This window comes from Haemaphysalis longicornis, unplaced genomic scaffold (assembly GCF_048455015.1).
Source record: "Haemaphysalis longicornis isolate Haplotype H1 unplaced genomic scaffold, Haemaphysalis longicornis Haplotype H1 scaffold_5, whole genome shotgun sequence".
Lineage (NCBI taxonomy): Eukaryota > Metazoa > Arthropoda > Arachnida > Ixodida > Ixodidae > Haemaphysalis > Haemaphysalis longicornis.
Genome location: NW_027526385.1, coordinates 4781162 through 4803064, shown reverse-complemented (window position 1 = coordinate 4803064; position 21903 = coordinate 4781162). Strand labels below are relative to the sequence as shown.

At 45.9% G+C, this 21903-nt stretch overlaps 1 long non-coding RNA gene across 1 annotated transcript in view; it reads left to right on the top strand.

The window, feature by feature from the left end:
- Positions 1-10111: 10111 nt before the first annotated feature.
- Positions 10112-21903, top strand: part of LOC144139024 (uncharacterized) — a 36654-nt gene continuing 24862 nt past the window's right edge. The window contains exons 1-3 of the long non-coding RNA XR_013316018.1: positions 10112-10182; positions 15452-15479; positions 21737-21770. This is a non-coding gene — a long non-coding RNA (uncharacterized LOC144139024). The remainder of the gene's footprint in view (positions 10183-15451; positions 15480-21736; positions 21771-21903) is intronic.

Sequence of the window (21903 nt, the reverse complement as noted above, 5' to 3'; positions counted from 1 at the left end):
GGCGTTGTAGACTGCCCGCATTTCTTTCTGTATTTCCTAACGAGCCCCTCATTTCCTAACCATATTATCCTGCGAAAAGCTTAGCGAGGGCCTCGGTTGTGGCAGCCTTGATGCCAAGGTAGCATAAGAGGGTTTCCCACCAGTTACCCGCTTATGACAGGCTGTAGACGTTCGCGTCACGCCCCGGGGGTTGAAAAAGAAGGTCCCCTTCTCCCCGTGTAGGCTGAGTGGCGCTGGCTACCACCCTCAAGCGTCAGATACAGTTGTAGCAAATATAAATACCCCAGAAAGTGAAGCAGAACACAGTCGCCCAGATAGACGAATTGGTAAGGCATTCGAGATCTAATCGAAAGGCGTGGGTTCGGTCCCCACTCTGGCCGCGTGTTTTTCTTCCTTTCTTTCTTTCTCGCTTCAATTATTATGAAAAAATAATAATAATAATAATAATTTCACTAACGGTAAAAAAATATAGTCCAACCATTCTCCAATGCTTCTTTGGCGTTGTAGACTGCCCGCATTTCTTTCTGTATTTCCTAACGAGCCCCTCATTTCCTAACCATATTATCCTGCGAAAAGCTTAGCGAGGGCCTCGGTTGTGGCAGCCTTGATGCCAAGGTAGCATAAGAGGGTTTCCCACCAGTTACCCGCTTATGACAGGCTGTAGACGTTCGCGTCACGCCCCGGGGGTTGAAAAAGAAGGTCCCCTTCTCCCCGTGTAGGCTGAGTGGCGCTGGCTGCCACCCTCAAGCGTCAGATACAGTTGTAGCAAATATAAATACCCCAGAAAGTGAAGCAGAACACAGTCGCCCAGATTGCCGAATTGGTAAGGCATTCGAGATCTAATCGAAAGGCGTGGGTTCGGTCCCCACTCTGGGCGCGTGTTTTTCTTCCTTTCTTTCTTTCTCGCTTCAATTAATATGAAAAAAAAATAATAATAATAATTCCACTAACGGTAAAAAATTATAGTCCAACCATTCCCCTATGCCTTTTTTGGCGTTGTAGACTGCCCGCATTTCTTTCTGTATTTCCTAACGAGCCCTTCATTTCCTAACCATATTATCCTGCGAAACGCTTAGCGAGGGCCTCGGTTGTGGCAGCCTTGATGCCAAGGTAGCATAAGAGGGTTTCCCACCAGTTACCCGCTTATGACAGGCTGTAGACGTTCGCGTCACGCCCCGGGGGTTGAAAAAGAAGGTCCCCTTCTCCCCGTATAGTCTGAGTGGCGCTGGCTACCACCCTCAAGCGTCAGATACAGTTGTAGTAAATATAAATACCCCAGAAAGTGAAGCAGAACACAGTCGCCCAGATAGACGAATTGGTAAGGCATTCGAGATCTAATCGAAAGGCGTGGGTTCGGTCCCCACTCTGGGCGCGTGTTTTTCTTCCTTTCTTTCTTTCTCGCTTCAATTAATATGAAAAAATAATAATAATAATAAGTTCACTAACGGTAAAAAAATATAGTCCAACCATTCCCCTATGCCTTCTTTGGCGTTGTAGACTGCCCGCATTTCTTTCTGTATTTCCTAACGAGCCCCTCATTTCCTAACCATATTATCCTGCGAAAAGCTTAGCGAGGGCCTCGGTTGTGGCAGCCTTGATGCCAAGGTAGCATAAGAGGGTTTCCCACCAGTTACCCGCTTATGACAGGCTGTAGACGTTCGCGTCACGCCCCGGGGGTTGAAAAAGAAGGTCCCCATCTCCCCGTGTAGTCTGAGTGGCGCTGGCTACCACCCTCAAGCGTCAGATACAGTTGTAGTAAATATAAATACCCCAGAAAGTGAAGCAGAACACAGTCGCCCAGATAGCCGAATTGGTAAGGCATTCGAGATCTAATCGAAAGGTGTGGGTTCGGTCCCCACTCTGGCCGCGTGTTTTTCTTCCTTTCTTTCTTTCTCGCTTCAATTAATATGAAAAAATAATAATAATAATAATAATTTCACTAACGGTAAAAAAATATAGTCCAACCATTCCCCTATGCCTTCTTTGGCGTTGTAGACTGCCCGCATTTCTTTCTGTATTTCCTAACGAGCCCCTCATTTCCTAACCATATATATATATATATATATATATATATATATATATATATATATATATATATATATATATATATATATATATATACATATATATATATGTATATATATATATATATATATATATATATATATATATATATATATATATATATATATATATATATATATATATATATATATATATATATATATATATATATATATATATATATATATATATACAAATGGCGGCTTATACGAAATGGCGGCTTATGGAATTTATACATAGAAGTGCCAGCGGACCAACAACCTTTCCAGCGCTTTGCGCACGCACAAAACGGTAAAAACACCATACAAGAACACCCTTTCGCGGTCTCGGGACAGCCGGCGCACCTGCAGTCTAAAGAGAGACGCGAAAGGAGATCTCAGCAGGTGGAGTCCGTTCGCGGAGTTAAATCTGAACCCGACGCTGCTAGAATCAGTGTGTTCCGGATTTTGAAACTGTCACGGGCAGGAATTGCCAGCAACGAGGGCCCATGCGGTAGACACCCTGCGGTTGTAGCTTGTTGTAGGAGGGAGGGCTGTGCCGCACAGCAGAAAGACTTCTACGCGCTAACATTTATTATTTATTTATTCACAATTCCTTACAGGCTTCTAGGAGCATTAGGAAAGGGGGAGTAAATACAAAAATATTTACAAGACCATTAGAGTAAAATCAAAGGTTAAAAGCGATGTCGTACCGAAACGCAAGAGGACATAAATCGCTATGTGCATTAATACACCGAATGCGCGCAAATCAACACGAGGTAATACACACAAACAGAAAACGAAGATTTCAAGAATTTCAGTAAAAACAATGGTGCTTAAACAGAAATGTGAACAGCCTTTTGTGCTGGTAAAAAGCAAACACAATCAAAAGCAAGCAAGGCACAAAATGTGACACGCTTGGAAAATTGTATTGTGCATCACTAATATTAAAAATGTTGACACACATGTTCCGGCAATCTTCTACTGTGAGCTATGGAAGCAATGGCATCTGGAAGATCATGTCACATGGCAACGGCCCGCGGCAGGGCAGATGAGCTAAATGCTCGTGTGTTGCCATAAATGCTGTAAAAACTAAATTGATTATGAAGTCGTCTCGACAAGTGCACTAGTGTTACATGAGGTAATCGTGACAGCCCGCTATTATGGACATATTTATGAAATAGGCAGAGGAGAGCAACAGACCGGCGTTTCTCCAGAGGCACAAGTGAATTATGCAGTTTTATTTTTGTTCCGCTTGAATAACGATCAAAAGTACCTGAAATAAAACGAGCGGCTCTGTTTTGCACAGACTCTAACATCGTGGTTAGGTAGTTTTGAAATGAGGACCATATTGGGGAAGCAAACATGAAGCTGTGGGCGCACAAAAGTTAAATACGCTAATTTGCGAGTGAAAGAGGCAGCTTTTTCCAAATTTCTACGCAAATATCCTAAAGTTAGGGATGCTTTCGCCCTGATGGCTGGGAAATGAAAACAACCACGATAGATTGGGTGATTGATGTTCGCCAAGATTGTACGATGATGGCTGCGAAATCGGTTCATTGTTAAGGACATAGAATTTGTTTTTTTTTTGTGGCTAAAAGACACCACTTTGCACTTGGATATATTAGGAACATTTGCCATTTGTTACACCAAATTTTTAATACTTGCGCACAGGGCAGCGGCGCACTGAATTGTGATATCGTCGAACGCTACTTGCGTAAATAGTATGATTCGATACCCGCCCCCCAACCATTCCTTCACCGCCCAACAAGCCCCCATCCTCCGCCGAATACAGGCCGAAACCTACTTTAACCACATAATCCTACCCACACTTCCCCTTCTCTGTTCCCACCCGACAGCCAACATTGCCACATCCCTCTCAACACGTATCACCTCGTCTTCTCCTGCCCCCAATACCCACACCCCACGCCCCGCCCCTCCCCTTCCTCTGAGCAGTGGGAGCCCGAGCTGACCAGCTCCGCACTGGAGCTAGAGGTCGCCCTGGTGCGGCGCACCAAGGAGGCAGCCAGGACAAGTGGCCTCCCGGACTTAGGAGGCAAACCACACTCTTCTACTCCTTCCTTTTGGCTCAATAAACGTTTTACCACCCCCACCACCACTTTGACAACGTTAATCTACATGGAAGGCCCCACCCTGTGTGTTTCATTCACCTGCCAAGCACACGCCATTGACTAGCGCTGAGCGCGCGAAGCCCTCCCGTGCGTGCACGGACCCTCCTCTTCCCCATGCATGCATAAACGTGCTACCGGCGACGGAGTGCACGTGCCTAGACGGTAAAGACGGAGGCCAACACGTCCCCCCAGGAACCCTCCAAGAAGGAGGCAGCACCGAGCCTTTGTTCAGTCGGTCATCTTTTGTGCGCCGTTGTCGACCATATTTCGTGTGACATCTGGCTGCCACATTTTTTGTACCACGGACTCTAGATTTTCGTGCATAGTTGACTAGTGCACAGTGTATAGTATGAAAGACTCAAGGAGACAGACTGCAACTCAAACGAAATCTGGGCCCATCCTTTTACAGGTATTTTTTCGTACAAAGTATTTTACAGCGGAGCAGTACATGTCTAACCCCGCAACCTCTCGCTTTCATTCCGGTGAAGCCGCTTTAGTCGGCGCCGCTCCCGTGCTCCTCCTTGCTTCCACCGGCCCCTCTTTCAGAACTATATTCCCCTTGCCCCCACCGATGCCTCTTTCAAGTGTTGCACTCGGCTGACAACGGCCTTTGCGTCGTTATCGGATGATTGCGGAGAATCACCAGAAGCGCGAATAGGCGTAAAAATGACAGAGAACCGCTGCCGCCGAGCATGTAGCCGCCGCCATCGCCGCCTAAAATTCCATCTCGCTAAGTAACTACGAATCCCTCCCTGTTAAAGAGAAACATGTCCGGTCGGAACACCAGCCTGAGCCCCTAATTCTGAAGCATCAAAGGCTTTCTGAGCGACATTTCCGGCGGTGTGTTTCATGCAGAAGTATGCGCCCATGCGCCCAGCACGGGTGGCCCGTATTTGAATGAACGCGTTCAAGGTTGGAAGGAGGGGAGCGTGCGCACAAAGCTGGGCTTCATGCCGCTACCGATGACATGCCCGTTAAGCTGGTTGGAGATTTAAACGTGAAAGTCTAATGGCTCAACGCGCCCTGTCAGCTGTCCTCTATAATCTGGCAATTTGGTTCCCGGTTGGTGTGTTACACATGCAGTAAATGCCTACGACGGGAGAGAGAAACGGACAGCAACGAGAATAAAGCACGAGGACTTTGAGGTTTTAACTCACTATGGGACGGACGCATGTTGTTCGCTTGAAGGAACGAGGGCGGGAATTGAACAAGCGTCGGCCTGAAACGACGCACGAAGGGGCGCGAAAACAACGAAAAGCAGCTGCCGCTGCCGTTACCGCCTCAAGTTCAACCTCATCGAGTAGCTGTGACTCCCCCCGAATGAAGAGCAACTTGCCCGCTTGGAACACCGACGTGAGCCAATACAAGTTGTTCAGCTTGAGGGGCTTTCCGAGCGACATTTCTAACGGTGTCTTGTACTTCTAAGCACGCTCACATAACCGACTGCCGGTTTATCTGTGCACGGGTTTGGAGTGGGGGGGGGGGGGGGGGGTGAACGCGCATTTCTAGGTTGCGTGCCCTTACTATTGACGTGCCCGTTGTGCTGTCGGGAGGTTTAAACGTGGACGTCAAGCGACCGAATGCCACCTGACCGGTGCCCTCAGTGGTCTAGCGGATTTGGTTGGTGTGTTACACAAACAGTAAGATGTCTACGACGCTGGAGCGAAAGAGACAGCCCCACGTTTGGCCGCTAGAATGAAGCTCGAGTGTTTTCAAGTTTCATTCTGCTAATTCCTTGGGAAGTATACTCAATCGCGAATTACAAACAAACGTGTTTTGTTTTCGGTACTGCGTAGGCTCCGTACAGGTTCACACGGGATCGTTATTCACAGCTTGGAAGGGCACTAAATTTGTTAGGTGCAGCCTTTGACGGCCGCATCTGGAATTTCGCGGCGGTGATGGCAGTGTAACCGACGAACGATGGGAAGAGCGATGAGTGAAAGGAAGCAAAAGAGGAGACTGTGGCGAAATTTTGAGGAAAGGGCGGTTTGCCGTGGCGGCGTGAGACGCTTCTCCGGCAGTGTCGGGGAGAGTGAAGTTTCAGATACTGGCTAGGACGCAGTACGAACGGGACGCTCGTCTGCGCGACGCTTGGCGAAAACTTGATGGGGGCGTGCGCGTGACGATGATGTGCGTTCGCTATCTCCCCTTTCCCCAACTACGGCTATGCGACCTTCCCCATCTCTATAAATTTTATGCGATTACTAAGATGCGGGTCGTGGTCCCTTTCTGAGAGGTACTTCGCGCTGCCGACGCAGAGGCCCACCATCGCTGCCCTCTAGAGAACCCACGAGTGAGTGCTGCCTCAGCACTCAGGAGTGAGTGCTGAACAGCGAGTGAGGCAAACGGTTGTGTCCTTCGTCAGCCGCTGCAAATAAAAGTTTTTCGTAACGATACTAATATGCCTGCCTGAAACTCTTTGCCTGAACATATTTTGCACAGTAAAGACAGATATGCTGCACCCAAATTTCGCATTACGGAGTATCGTATTCGCCAGCCAATTTTTTTCATCTGTTGTTACCGTCGGTACGTTAATTTTTAATTAAACTATTTAGGGATGTTAACAGCCCTACACTCCTACGTTCTAATTTTACGCTCTCATACAAGTACGTTTGGTTATTCTAAAAACAAAGATATTTCAGTTGAGGCTATTTTGTCGTTAACATTTACCCGGCGAGAATAAGATATAACGACGACCGGATCCTAGTCCACAAACTCATGTTCTAATGCACTCCTTTATGGAAAGAAGCAGAACGGTTATCTCCCCTGATTTTAAAGAATGGCTAGGAATTACAAGAGTGAAGGCCGAGTCCATGGAGGGCCCAGTCACGGAGGATCAGAAGAAAATTCGCTCTTGATTTATCCCAGTCCTCCAGTTATCCCGCAACAATAATCGCGGCGAGCACCCTGCATGCAGATTTTTCTGTGACTTAATACCTTTTGAGAGGGTGTTCGAGAGATTGTGTTCCCGGTGGACTCAATAATAGTAGTGTGCAGAGCGTGATAACTAGAAAAAAGTCAACAAAAACAATACAAAAAGGAAGTAATCAGTTCAAATTTAAAGAAACCCTCGGTGTGGAGGACGCGTAAACCACATAGCTTTGCGATTGTTTTACTAATTTTTGTCTTGTAAGAAGCATTGTGAAATGCCTTATCGTTGTGGTGAACACAGGAGAAGACTCGATTCTGCAAAAAATACCTATTGGTGGTTGTTATTGATAGGTGGAGTGAGGTGGCTGTCCGATCAACCCCGACGCCATCCTGTTCATGCATGCGGTACTGCCATCTAGACAGGTGAGCATGCGTGGTTGAAGGATGGGACAAGAAATGGCAATAGGGGGTTACCGCCGAAAACGTTCTGTGACCTGCAATCATGTACTCTCCATTAGCATTTTTTTATGCCAGAGACCAAGAAAGTCCTAAATCAACAGCAAAATTCTGGCCACCTCGAGTGAAAAGCTTCTCAGAACTGAGTTTCTAGGCATTTTCTTGCGATTAGATCTTTGGGAATAGCGAACTATACTTATATAGTTCAATGACCACAACCATAATACAAGTAGACGGCTTTTCAGCAGTACGGCAAGAAAGATGACTGATTGTAGGGTTTAACGCGCCGACGCAACGCAGGCGATGAGGCGCGGCGTAGTGGAGGGCTCCGAAATTAATTTCGACCACCTGGGGATCTTTAACATGCGCAGAAATCTCGTACAAACGGGCGTTTTTGCTTTTCTTCTCACACCAGAAAAGCGGCCGCCGCGGCCGGGGATCGAACCCGCGACCTCGTGCTTAGCAGCGCAACGCCTTAGCCACTGAGCTCCCGTGGCGGGCTTACGGCAAGAAAGGTATATAGGAAAACGAAACCACGATATTCTGCCGCCATCACAAGTTTCCTCGTAGTACAAACAAATTCTACGACAGCCGATGATGGGTATTTATCGTAATATGAACTTGTGCGGTTTTATATAATAAATAACCCAAAAACTTTCCGGGGATGTGCACGGATTCGAACTCACAAACGATTGGAGGCAGGCGGCGACTGTATGGAATACACTTTTTTCCCTCTAGTATACTACGGCAGCGCCCCTCGCCGATTTTTGGTTTTCGGCTCCGATTGAAAGTTCCCCTGCTTTGGTCACTACTGCAATATTCTAGTCCATTGTGCTCACTTCAAAGGCTTGGCAGGTCGGTTGAGTGTATGCCTGAATTCCCACTTCAGCAGCTCTGGATACGTAGTAAGCCATGCCGTTATGTAAACAGCGCGTCCCCACATCCCAGTACTCACACACAAGGGTAGGCGCGCCACTTCACACACGCGCAGCGCACGCACCAACACACGCACCAACACACGCATCACACACGTCACCCAGACACGCACACACACGCACGAACGCAAATTTTTGCAATTGGTTTAACAGTAAATTAGGCTTTTCTAATAACTCTCAGCAATTTTAATAAAGTCGGGGTCCTTCGATTCTGAGCTTTCCTGCGAGTAATTATTGCTTGCTTCTATAAACACTGCTTTAATATAAAGACAATAGTTGAAGATCCATTATTGTTCTAACTTTATTAGTTCTGGCGTCAAGCGCAACTTCGTAATGCTTGCGGGGCCAACGCAATACACCAGCGAGTCTGGTTCAGTGTTTTTGCTTCAAGTTAGGTGTTTTATGCGGTTATAATTTAGTTCACAATTTTTCCTCATGAAGTTATATAAATCGGTACTCGCTGGTTGGCCTCTGTACGGTATTAGTAAACCAGCACAAAAAATTATCTTGTGAAGGGGAATGAGCAGCGAAACTATTCAGACCCCGACATAGAGGAGACAGAACTTGAGGGAAAGGTATGAGCAAATTTTCTCTTTATCGTTGACGGTGTTCATTCACAAGGGGGACACACACCGTTACACCCGCTTTCTGCTGAGCATTCGCGATGAAGTTGGGTTTGCTGCAAGTCATTTTTGCGTATGCACAATAAAATTAACGGAATTCTATTCTATGCCGGTCCCGTACTCGGCCCAACGGGCGCGGGGCCGACATAACGTACCCATTGAGTTAAGCAGCATCAATTATATAAATGCTTTCTAGACACATTCCAGGCGTGTTCCACTACTGAGCTCCAGTAAAGCGCTCGTTTCGTGAGGAAGACGAAGGACTCGGTCCGCTCTATAGCTGCGCGGTCACCATCGAAACCATAAGCTGTTTGAAACATGAGGGGACACAGCCTGAGCGTCCGTTTTTCAACGCCTGGTGCTTTGAAACGGCTTGCGCTTCGAAGACACGTGTAGCCTCGTGAGCGTGAGTTTTTCACAAAGATGGCTTGTTGGGCTAGTTGTCGATGCATATTAAACGGGTAACCAGCGCACATAGAAGAGAACACAAACGCAAGAAACGACAGGACAAAGCGCTGAAGCGCCTGTCGTTTCTAGCGTTTGTGCCCTCGTCTTCGTCCGCTGGTAACCCTTTTAGAGGGTTTTTGTTCGTATACGCGAAAAATATACGGAAGCCCAACTACACAAGCTTCGTTTAAAATGCTCAGGCTGAAATGTGCTGTGACGTTAAAAATGGCATGACAGCTAAGAAAACTAGCCTGCCAAGTGCTTGTGACGTCGCATTTACGCCGTGATAAATCTGCCAAAACTTTTAAGGGTGCACAGTAGTTGCCAGTGGGTCTCAAGCAGGACTTCCATCCAAGGCTTTCGAAGAAACGCGCTCGGTCTTCCTGACGAAACGAGGCGGCCCTTTCCTAGCATCTGCGCTTCTCGTAACCACGTCTCCCAGCGATAAAAGAGAACTTGGTTCGCACCTGTATCATCTTTTTTTTTTAATCTCGGAGAGTACTTTTCAGCTGACACCTGTGTAATTAAGCTGGGAGTATAAGTGGCCGGATATGCGTCAGCCACCTTCTCGAGCTATGTCTGAGATAAAACTTTAAAGCCCGACCAAACGCAAGCCATTTACCACGCAAGATGAGATCTACCGTGCTTTCTGCCCTCCTTTTGCTCGTTGTGTGCAGTAAGTTGTCAATTCTACAATTTGGTGTGATTTGGAGGTCGTTGTTATCTATTCACATGATCCTCATGGATCCTCATGGCTAAGTGTTTTGTGTATATAAAAAACCGGCAGAGACGGTCATGAAATGTCGGTCTTTTTAAACCAGCGTACCCATCGTCAACCTAACACATAAAAATGCAAGTCAGCAATAATCGTCTCCTCTGATAAGTTACCCCACGTGCCTCGAGTCATGGTTGTACGGCTAATATTTTGCCATTTCCAGTCAACTGAACGAAGTGGCGTCGTTTCATATTGGGGCGTTCCTGCAGTAAAGTATTCCACATGATGCCGAGGCTAAAGTTAAGCATCAATGATTTTTGTATTCATCGTGATTTAAAAGTAACCCTCAAAGAATGACGACGAAACCAAACAAATCAAGTGCCGGATATGCTTATAGAACTATGTGACTTACAGAGAAAAATTAATTTACCCCTCCGTCTAACGACGGCGATGGTTGAACACGAAGCTTTTGCGTGATGAATTCTTTGGTTGGCCCATCTCCCACTGCGAGTTTGTGCTACTCTGGAGGTACGCACCACTTTTGTAGAATACCCACAGAAAATTTCGGGTGGGCATTCCGTAGGCGTCACGTTTGGGTTTGGGGTGCACTGCGCGAATAGGTACCTGCTGCTTGCCGTTAGCTTGGACCCTGTCAAAAATTTGATTGTTGGGTTTAACGCACCCACGCAACGCAGGTGATGAGGCGCGCCATAGTGGAGGGTTTCAGTTTAATTTTGACCACCTGGAGATCTAACGTGCGCCGAAGTCTCGTACACACGGGCGCTTTTGCTTTTCGCCTCCACCAGAAAAGCGCCCGTCGCGGCCGTGAATCTAACCCGCGTCCTCGTGCTCAGCAGCACAACGCCTTAGCCACTGAGCCACCGCGGCGGATATGTCGAAATGGAGCAATCGGATAGACGTCGGCTTCATAACCCGAGGGAGCGAGGATCGGCCACTTTACAGGCCCGCCCTGTTGTCGCAGCTCGTTCGATGTCACAATGTAAGCCACTGCCGGAATCAGGCGGCGCAGCGAAATAACGAACCCAAGTAGAGCCCCTTGGCGTTACGAAATAACGGACCCAAACGGAGGCTTTAAAATACGAGCGGCTTATGTAGTCTTAACCGTTCGAAAGTCCTGAACAGCTGGCGTTTGTCATACATCTTCTAGTTGTTTAGCGCCAAAAAAACTGCAGTTACATTTGAGGCTAAATCTGTGTATATAACCGGGACCCCCGCGTCTATTGAGTTGGGAATGCCCGTTGGGTTGGTTTTTACGATAGTAGGCGGAAAAAATGAAGGACGCTCATACCAACGCGTACGACCTGAACGTAGCTAAGCTGTAGGCAACCTTCACGACGACCACGAAGGTGTAAGTCCACGACTACGGCCGATTTGCTTCTCCTTCTTCGCTGCCGCAATGACCTTCGCAAACGCTGTCGTGCGCAAACGCCGTACTGCGCAATGACCTGCGCAAACGCTGTCACTCCCCTAGTATCATCGGTGGGGATTTCAATGCTCATCAGTTTCTGTGGGGCGACAAAAAATTCCGCCATCTCTACGAAGTGAATGATGATGAGAAGGGCGAAGCAAAAATGCTTATCGGTGAAACCGTGAAACATTCGCCCGCATATCATATAAAGGCTCGACACGACAAGCTTTCCACCGCTCCGTTCACAAGCCCGTCGACGACGTCGATGTTTGTGGTGGTTATGTAGGGGTTGTTTTGGACGATGAGAATCTCCATGGGTAAGTTGGCGAATTCGGTTAGTGATATTTTAACCACCTTGGCCATCGCCTTCTGCAGAGCGTCTTGTGTCGTGTACCCCCGGTACGTGTCTTGAGCTCGCAGGCGAAGAACGACAACCTCTTTTTCCTCTTCTCCTTTTGTGGCGTTGAACGTTTTGTCCTGTTCGGCCAATGTTTGGTTGGCCAATCCCTAGGGGGATCCTGTCACAATCATCATTAATGTGCCGTTTGGTATACAGCAGCAACGAGGGACGGCACAGGGCCCGAGCAAGAGGAGCTTCGCCCCTAAAAGTCTGACGCCAGGGGCAAACATCCGTTCAACATCATCGCCTGTTCGAACCTGTGTGTAGCGAATGCTGGGGCTCCCACATTTTTCCGGTCGCCTGCGCCGGCAAGCTCTATTGTTCTCACTCCCCATACCAGGGATATACAGACAGAGTTGCCCAGCACACGACCGCGTGGGCAGCGACAATCTCCCAATCTTCGTGAAAGCCCCTGGCTTTCATTTCAGCGAAGTGAAATTTGCCCGTGTTGTCAACTGCATGTACCGTACAGAGACGAGCTGAGTGTTCTATCAGGCGATTGCTCAAGGATATGTCAGAGTGTAACCTGTAGGCAACAGCGCTTTATAACCTACCGTGCCACTTCTCAGCGCCAAACTTGACGCTGAAAGACGAGTGTGGCACCAGGCGAAGAGACAAGCCGAAGCTTAAGCGAAGACAGGGTGATCTAACACTGAGTATCACATTCAATATACTAAACTCCGCTATCAGGCGCTATATGAACATTTTACTGCGCTCCAAAGGGCTGCGTTTCTCTTTTCGTTAGGTGTATCCACACTAATGGCTTGAATTTGGCGGATCGTGAACTTGTCTTGAAAGTTACGTCGAATAAGGCCACTCGCAGCCATGGCATTACGGAAGGGTGTGACGACCTCCCAATTGGCTGACAATTTGCGGACGCACTCGATTCGACAATGTGCTTCGACAAAACACCCTTGTGTTACGATATTTCGGCCCACGTTAAAGGTCCCCAGGGGGTCAAAATTAATCTTGAGCCTTGCACTACGGCGCGACTCATCCCCTGCGTTGCGTCAGCGCGTTAAACAAAAAAGCAATCAATCAACCAATAAATAAATAAATAAATAAATAAATAAATAAATAAATAAATAAATAATCGACATTGTATGGAGGACTCCCTTTACAGTTACCTTATTTACAGTTACAGTTTCTCCTCAGTGCTGGATGCCCCTTTTACGCTCCGGAGTTCGAAACGATGTGCATACGGACACCATGTGTACGAGCTCTTGAGGTGTTGAGGGAATCAACAATGAAATGCTGTATAACGTTTCGGCAGAACGCAAAAAAAAGGATTTCCTCTGGTACTTCAACCACATTTGGTATATGGGTGCCATTCCTTCCTCGTGGATACTCGCCTGGGTGGTGCCGGTTCTTAAGCATGGAAATGGCTACGAGACGACGGTTTGAAAAGAACGGGGCGGGGGCAAAAAACTGGGTGGAGGTTTTGTTCACCAAATGAAAACGAAAGCACAGAGTACATGCTAGGAGAACATACTAGGAGTGCAGCAGTGCATTCCAGCTCTCCTGGAATGCTATGCATGCTAGGAGTACGAGAAAACTTCTGCGGATGCCGTCGTGTATCAGTAAACACCAACTTGCTAATAAGTGCTGAACGGGGTACATAAAATTATTACATAACTTTTCCTTCGGCATTTCCAGTATACAGTGTACTCGACTCTAATTGTAAAAGGCCAGGAAATCTTGGGAAAATTGTGTATTTTTTAATGACTAGGTGACATCAAAATGAATAGAAGGCCCAAAGTGAAAGTCTGCTTTTGCGGGAAGAATTAACCACGCTTTAATTGCCCAAATCACGCTGACAAGCACAGCTAACATTGATAAATCGGCCCACCGAACGGTGTAACTTTTCAAAAAGCAGTATTTTCGCTCGGCCGTGAAACGTCCATTTCATTGCCATGACAAGTGCTCAGTGAACTCGCTGACGCTTATCTTGAATCGTTATTCGTAATGACTGGCGGCCTCGATTTTATGTTGGCTTTGAAGGGAATTGTACCAATAGCCAGATGATTGAATTCGTGTGCTCGCCAAGTAAAACCTCCGGCACTAATCGAATCCAAGTTCAGTCACCACAGCATTGATAATCTTTTCGGAGACTCACCCGTTTCTCTTTTCTCTCATATGAACACTGTAGTCGCGAATTAATATAGAGATGATGGTTTGGGCAATAATGCTTTAGGCGTCGGTGAAAATGGTTTTTTTATTCTGAACCACAACATTCGAAAGAGGTGTGACACATTTTCTTTGTGTGGAAACAAAACGTAATACCTAAGAACATGATAACTATCGCAAAAAAAAAACGACCCAGAAAAAAGGACACAGGTACAGGCGCTACTGTGCGTGTCCTGTACGTGTCGTTTTTCTTGTTTGTCGTTTTTTTGCGCTACTTCTCATGTTCCTAGAACATAACCAACACCCCAAGCAACATGGTCTTCTAAATGAAGTAATTTATGAAACACTCACTTAGAAGCCTGCTCGTACACAACTGGTTTCGCGGACCAAATTGTACATAATTGAATTAGAGTCCACCGAAATCAACAGTTCCCCGTGACCATATTTATTCAGATGGAATATTTAATTTCTTGAAATATGCGAGAAACACGCAAAACTATTCATAGAGGTAATCATTCCTTGACATCTGCTATGTTCGAATCAGATATTACAAGTACCATCATCATCAGCCTATCTACGCCCACACAGGGCAAGGGACTCTCCCATGGATCTCCAATTATCCCAGTCCTGTGCTAACTGCGACCAATTTATTCCTGCAAACGTCTTTATCTCATCTGCCCATCTGACTCTGTGCCGCCCCTGCTACGCTTGTCTGCTTTAGGGATCCACTCTGTTACCTTTAATAATCAACGGTTATCTTGCCTTCGCAATACATGCCCTGCCCACAGCGACCTCTTCTTCATTTCTAGAAATATGTCCTTAACGCGCGTTAGTTCGCTGTGCTTCACCCTGTCCTGAACATTTCCTTAACACGTGTGTGTTACAAGTATAAATTGGAGTATTTTATCATCAGATGTTTATAAAAAGTCTGTAGTTTTGTGCGGAGCAATAATAAATACTGTTTAATGAAAACTATTCTTCAGAATTCCTTCCCCTTACTGTGTACATGGCAACATATATTCATTTGTTCGAAACTCCATAAAGTAAGGAAGCCACGTGGCAATAAGCAAGCACAAATTATATGCCTGCTCTGACTACTTACACCTTTACGCAGCCTAAGACGCGCAAGTGCCAAAAAATGTATATGGCTTTGCCTTGCGCAGCGATAGGGGGATCAAAAAGCATCTAGGTGTTGGGCACATCATCAAACGCCTGGCATAGTACTCAGAGAGAAAAAAGTGCTTACGCATGTTGTTTCTTCTGTGTCCCTGCAGGTTTTGCCACAAGTCAAGCACCAAGGAGGCAAGTACAGATACCATCACTCATGCTGCTAGGGCCGCAAAATCGTAAAAAAATTTTAAAATTTTAATCTGATGAGCAGTCATCTCTCAAGCTTAAAGAAACGTGAAGACAAAATGTATACTTATTTTACGTCAAAGAACTATTCTTGATGATAATTCCAGCGACTTTGTTCCGTCCATGAACTAAGTTGTTTTAGCCCCTAAATACCTAAAAACTAAACCGGCTTCGCTGACTTAAGGTCGCGAACTCTGATGTGAACAGCGAAGCTGTCGGGCAATCCCCGATTGCAAGCTAAGCTTCACAGAACTTTTCAAAGCCAGCGGATCGATTTCTGTTCTGGCTTGAACTCTCACTGGTGCCCCTGGCGGCGGCAGCTTCTTTCGGAGGGTGCGGGACTTGACCATTTCTAGCACATTCCAGAAACGACGGCCAAACGCACTCTTCTATAAATGCGCTTTCCTTCAAACCATCTATTGGACACGCGCTCGGCTATTGGCCGACTCCTCTCCTCCTCTCCTTGGCTTTTCCCTCTTGCTCTCACCCGCGTTTTGGGTCCGCCCACCTGCTCTTGGCGTCCGCTCCCTCTCTCCCCACTATGCCACACCTGTGCCTGACGGTTGCTACCTCCTCGCTAACCGAAGCCCTCTCCACATCAAGGCGGCTGCGTTGCCACGCTTCGCCCCGTGAAGGCCTCGACCAAGAACACCTTCGTTGTTAAAATTGACAAACCTTCAAATGTCCGATGGCCCAACGTTAACACTGTAATTATAAGGGTGGTACGAAAACAAGGTCGCCAGTCTAGTAAGTACCGGTGGTCATTAAAGCGATGCGCTCACATTCAACTCGATGCACCACTACACATTGCAGTGGCTGCAGTGGCTGCAGTGGTCAGGCGAAAATATGTCGTGGGGGTGGGAAGCGCGAACTAACGACAGGGTGAAGAGAAAAAATCGAAAACAAAAATGACACGAGCTTCGTGTCATCTTCGTTTTCATTTTGTTGTCTTGTCCTCGCCATGAGTTCGCGGTTCCCACCACCGCTCGCCCAAACTTCCGCTCTTGCAAAAATATGTCAGGCGTTTTGTACAGTACTGCGGGAAGACCATGCCTCCTGATTTGTTTATCTATGTTTTGCTTCTAGCATCTGGCCGCGATCAGCTATATAATTCAATGTTTCAAGCGAAGTGCGAGTTTTATTTTTTTTTGTAGTCCGCGCTGGCATTCTTGTTAGATTGGGAAAAAAGTTTGGGGTTTATAGTCCAGACGGGTATTGTTTGATCGACAATGTTCTCGATATAATGTGATGCTTCCATAAACGGCAGCACTCGCAATAAATGGGCCGGAAACGAACGCCGTGGTATTCAATGCGCCGACGCTGCACTGTGCGTGTCATTTTATTGACTGCTCCCTGGATGCCTGTTTTCTCAGTTCATTCTGAAGCCCACGTGCGCTCCAATCAGCGTTCTTTCTACAAGACCCTAGACTCAATCTACATTGCGTGACAATATCCAGTTTAATCAGGGCAAGTTTGCTTCGAAATTTTCATACTGACATGAATGCCATTACAACGAGATTGCGTTCATTATGAACCAAACTGGCGATTTGTCCTGATGGTTCGTGTGAAGTACATATACGAAATAATAATTGGACAACCCGTATAAAAAGTCAGCATTTAGAGTCTCCTTCTGACACGGAAACTTTACAGGGATCGGTCCGTTCACCATCTTGTGGTAGTAACGAATCCAGCGTGCAGAAGTCCTAAAGCTGCGGATGTAGTGAATAACCCTATCAAATATAACGTGAAGGCAGGGAAATTTAGTTTAGCCTTAGACAAATTCTCTCAAAGTTCTCGGGGCGGCATACCTGGAAAAACTATCCACCTCAAATGCTATGGTCATTGTAAGACGGTTTCAAGACAATTTGGATACAACGCTTGCTTTAGGCGATCGATCTACTTGTGCTACCCCAACGCCAAAATATTTGTGAGTCCTCCTGTCCGATAATAGAAAAGAGAATTTCTTAGAAACCGCATATTGGGGCGCGGTGACTGGGATTAATAACGGTACCGCCTTAAATAGCAAATAAAAAAATTACAAAACAGGTCTTACAACCGACAGGGTACAAAACCCGCATTCGGGGCTAGAAATCATGACAAGTTCTAAAAAACGTTCAATTTCTGAAAAGGCTCAACCGTTTATTGGCTGAGGCCAAAAAACAGAACCAAATAAACGCCCTGAGGGCCCCAGTGCTTCCTAAAAACAACGAACTTGCACAAAAGACTGCAGCGCAAAAGACTATTCTCTATGAAGTCGATTGATTGTAGGGTTTAACGCGCCGACGCAACGCAGGCGATGAGGCGCGCCGTAGTGGAGGGCTCCGGATTAATTTTGACCACCTGGGGATCTTTAACGTGCGCCGAAATCTCGTACACACGGGCGTTTTTGCTTTTCGCCTCCATCAGAAAAGCGGCCGCCGCGGCCGGGAATCGAACCCGCGACTTCGTGCTCAGCAGCGCAACGCCTTAGCCACTGAGCCACCGCGGCGGGTATTCTCTATGAAGTCAGCGAATTCTATCGCCTATAGTGTCGTAACGCTGGCCACACCACTTTACGCTCTGTCCTAACTTTCCCCTTCTTTTACTGTTTTCATCTTTATTTCCCATTGTTTCCCTTCCCCACGTGTAGGATAGCAAACTAGGCCACATCCTGGTTGACATTCCTGCCTTTCCTTTACCTTTATTCCTTTCTTCAACACCGTACGACGATTTCGCCACTATAGAAATTCGCCAACACATATTAGAACGACCGCCAAGTCATAGTTTGGACGAGTACTTATTCCAAAGTTATTTTTGAAGCTTATCCAATGCTTCGAAACAAGCTTCAAAAAGTTTTCAAGCTCAGAAAATGTTGCCTTCACATGACATGTAAACAAGACGTCCTCTAACGTTTTGCTTTGAGCTCAGTGCACACACCATGCGGAACACTTAACGTCGAACTGGCCAAACAGTCACACGTCGCAAGAATTCCCTAGCCACGCAACTCTCCGAAATTCCCTCCAAAACCACCCAAAACAACTTCCAAAAGTCAGCTTATCCCAGCGGACGCAACACGATCTTCCTATTTCCAGGTTATCTAATTCGTTTATAGCCAATTTTCCGTATTATAATTTGCTTGCCGTACATTCTCTCCAAATTACGCTTGTGTGTTTGCCACTCCATTCCACCACTTATTGTTCGACCAAAACATTGGTGATGAAATGCTTGAACTGAAAATGCATGTAGGCAAGAACGTTCTAACCGGTAGAACCGCTGCAATGTTTCATACACATCGCGTTGTTCAGTGCTAAAAGAGGTGGCAGGCTTATTTGAAGAGAAGTGCACAATAAATAGCGCGGCGTTCTTTTAATTGTGAATGAACTTTGGCTTAATTTATACGACCGCGAAAGCAAAATCAACCCGTTAAAAGCACTCCTGAGACGCACGTTTTCGGAAGAGCTGGCGCGCGAGTAGGGCGAATTCTGGAAAATCGTAATTAATTGGGCATCCTTCCATTGTAGTAATCATGGGCGTTGCAAGAAAGAAGAGATCATCGGGGGGGGGGGGGGGGGGGGACGGAGGGGGGCGAGAGAAAGAGAAGGGATTCACGTGGTGGCTGTAGCGGCAGAAGATTAGCTTCTTCCGGCGACATTTGCAGCGACGCAAGTCGATACGTGGCTAATTTTGTACATCCCTGTAGTGTTAAATTTATTCTTCGGGTTTAGCCCCACGCACACTAAACAAGAAGTAGCTGAGAAGCACTCCTTGCTGGGCTAGTTGGTGAATAGTTGCCATGATATGAAGCGCAACAAAAAAACACGGATGATGAATACAGCGAAGACAAGACAGGCAGAGTAGATTAGAAAGAGCAGAGCGGACTAGAGCAGAAGACATGCAGAGTACAAAGACCGAGTAGACAAGACAGTAAACAAGCGAGGTCCGTGTTTTTTGTTGCGCTTCAAATTATGTAAACACCAGGTACTTTCTTCATTCCATTTTTTTTTTGAAAGAGAAGGAGAAATGTGAGTAGCTAAATTGTGAAATATTGGTGACGCTAAGAAAAGCGTGGTAAACTGCATGCACCCCGAAGTGTTTGGAAACGTCAGACTAAACCTGCGCCCACACTTGCTGCTCATTGGTATCACTAGAAATGAAATGCTTTCGCCGAGAGTTCCACCGCACTCCTGCTTTTACTTTTACTTCCGTGAGTTGACCCACTGCAGCAATTTCTGTTTAGCAACATTTCGAACGAATAGTAACAGCCCAGCCCCACTGATTTGATCATGACCACTTTTGGTTTTATGTTTTGAAAATTCTGGCCTAGTTCCGATTTGAGTATTGAAGACTGGTGGCCTGCGACGTCCAGCCAAGAAGAGCCAGTATTTTCGCCTACCATTTCTTGCTTGGAATTGAAAAGCCTATTTGTTCTAAAAATTGTTTTTATTTCTCTTGTTTTATGTAATGAAGGGACTTTGAGCAGTTCTCAGTATGGGCGCTTTTTCTTTTTTTTTTTCAGGTACGGCCACCAACGAAGCAGTCGACAAATAGGGAATGGTGTGTGCGCCTAAAATAAACCACTCTACATTTTTGCTCATGCATTTGTCAAAAGAGTGTCATAGCACACACCAGAATCAACAATTTAGGAATTTATACTGAAAATGAATTCTGAACAAATGTTGAAAATATAGTAAAAAAACAGTCTCGTACACCTGACGATTCGTTACAAAAGTCTCTGCGAGAAACAAAAATAATATGCATTCAGTGCACTGTATTGTGTACTTCGCAAATTGTCAGGTACGTTTTCAGGCTGCAGTTCTATCACATGGTTGAAGTAGTTTATTGGCCACTGAACAAAGCCTAAAATATACAATTGGCAAACTACATCAACCGTGTTTCCTGGCGAGACAGTCTGCCGTCAAACTCTCGACTTCACTTCTATCAGATATTGCTTCTGGCACTAAATTTTATTTTATGTGCCTGATTCTTTTTGTTTTACATACTGCAGAAATGACTAGCGACAGTATGTAATAGATTGCAAGCCTTTGAAAACTCTCCCCAGTGAACGCAACCGCAATGTTTTAAATTGTGGCCAGTTTACAAGTGCACTTGATATCTGTGAAGATTGGCTCTCAGAACAAATTGAGAGGGATATTTTCAGCCATGAATATATTCAAATTTTAATTAAAGCCTTGAATACCTAGGTTTTCAAATATAGTTCAGTGCCAATTCAGGTTGCCTCTTGATATATATTTCAAATGCCCAAACATGTAGGGCAAGAGGTAATCATTCAATTGATGTTTACTTGTACACATTTACTATTTTTGTTTTAATACAAGCAATGAAGGGACGTATATCAAACTGAAATATCAACCCTGTAGTTAGTGCTGGCAAACCGGAACCAGTCGTTACTCTTGTACAATTGATTAAAAAAAACGAAAAGAACATCTCGGTAATTACGAATGTTAGCAAGAAATGCCCCAACTCACATTACGAGCTGTGTACCTATTGTCCTGTCCCCACGTGACGTTATACCGTGCAGATTTTACGCGTGTACTATTTATGTGGCACCGAAGCGAATGTGGCATGTGCTCCCAGCACGGATGTGATAAGGCTGCAAGTTCCTTGGTTTGCAGTCGCCAATTTTTTATGTGGGATGTGCACAACGCCAAGTTTGCGAAATGCTGGTAGACGTTCAGTGGCAAGCAAGCTTTTAGATGAATTCTTGCATGAAAAAGATCACCAGAAACTACTCTTGCGAGAATACTTCCACTGTGAGTGTGATCCGTGGTATGAAACTTCTTGTAATTTGACTGTGGTGTTTCGGCGGGCACGTTTTAGTGTATTATAATCTAATAGGCATGGCCAACTGAGAATGAGGAAACACAACGAAGCACTTTGTTTTAAGTTTCAGTCCTCAGGAAATTCTGATAAAAAATACGTATGCAGGTTACGCGCAGAGACGGCAAGCAGAGTGACAACATGGAACGGGCGCTACTCTCGGCTATTTGCACCTCGCAACCGATGCGCTAAGTCTTTATGCATTGCCACGAAACGACTGTCCAACCAGTACGTGGCATTGAAGTGAGTGCACAAACTTCAGCTAAATTGGTTTGCGCACTGAACAAAGTAAAGGCTTACGGAAGCTTTGTGCTGTAGAATAATTGGGTTTGACATCAGAGCTAAAGCTCTTCTTTCACACTTATTCTTGGGAATTATTCCTGCAGGTTTTGGCGGAGGCTTTCAAAAACCATCGTTCCCGTGAGTTTCACTCTTTTTTATTTATTTATTTATTTATTCACAATACCCCTAAAGGCCCCCGTGAGGGGGTATTACATAGGGGGGTTACATAGCACACGTTTTGTATTAGCGCAGTAAAGGGGAAAAAATAAAC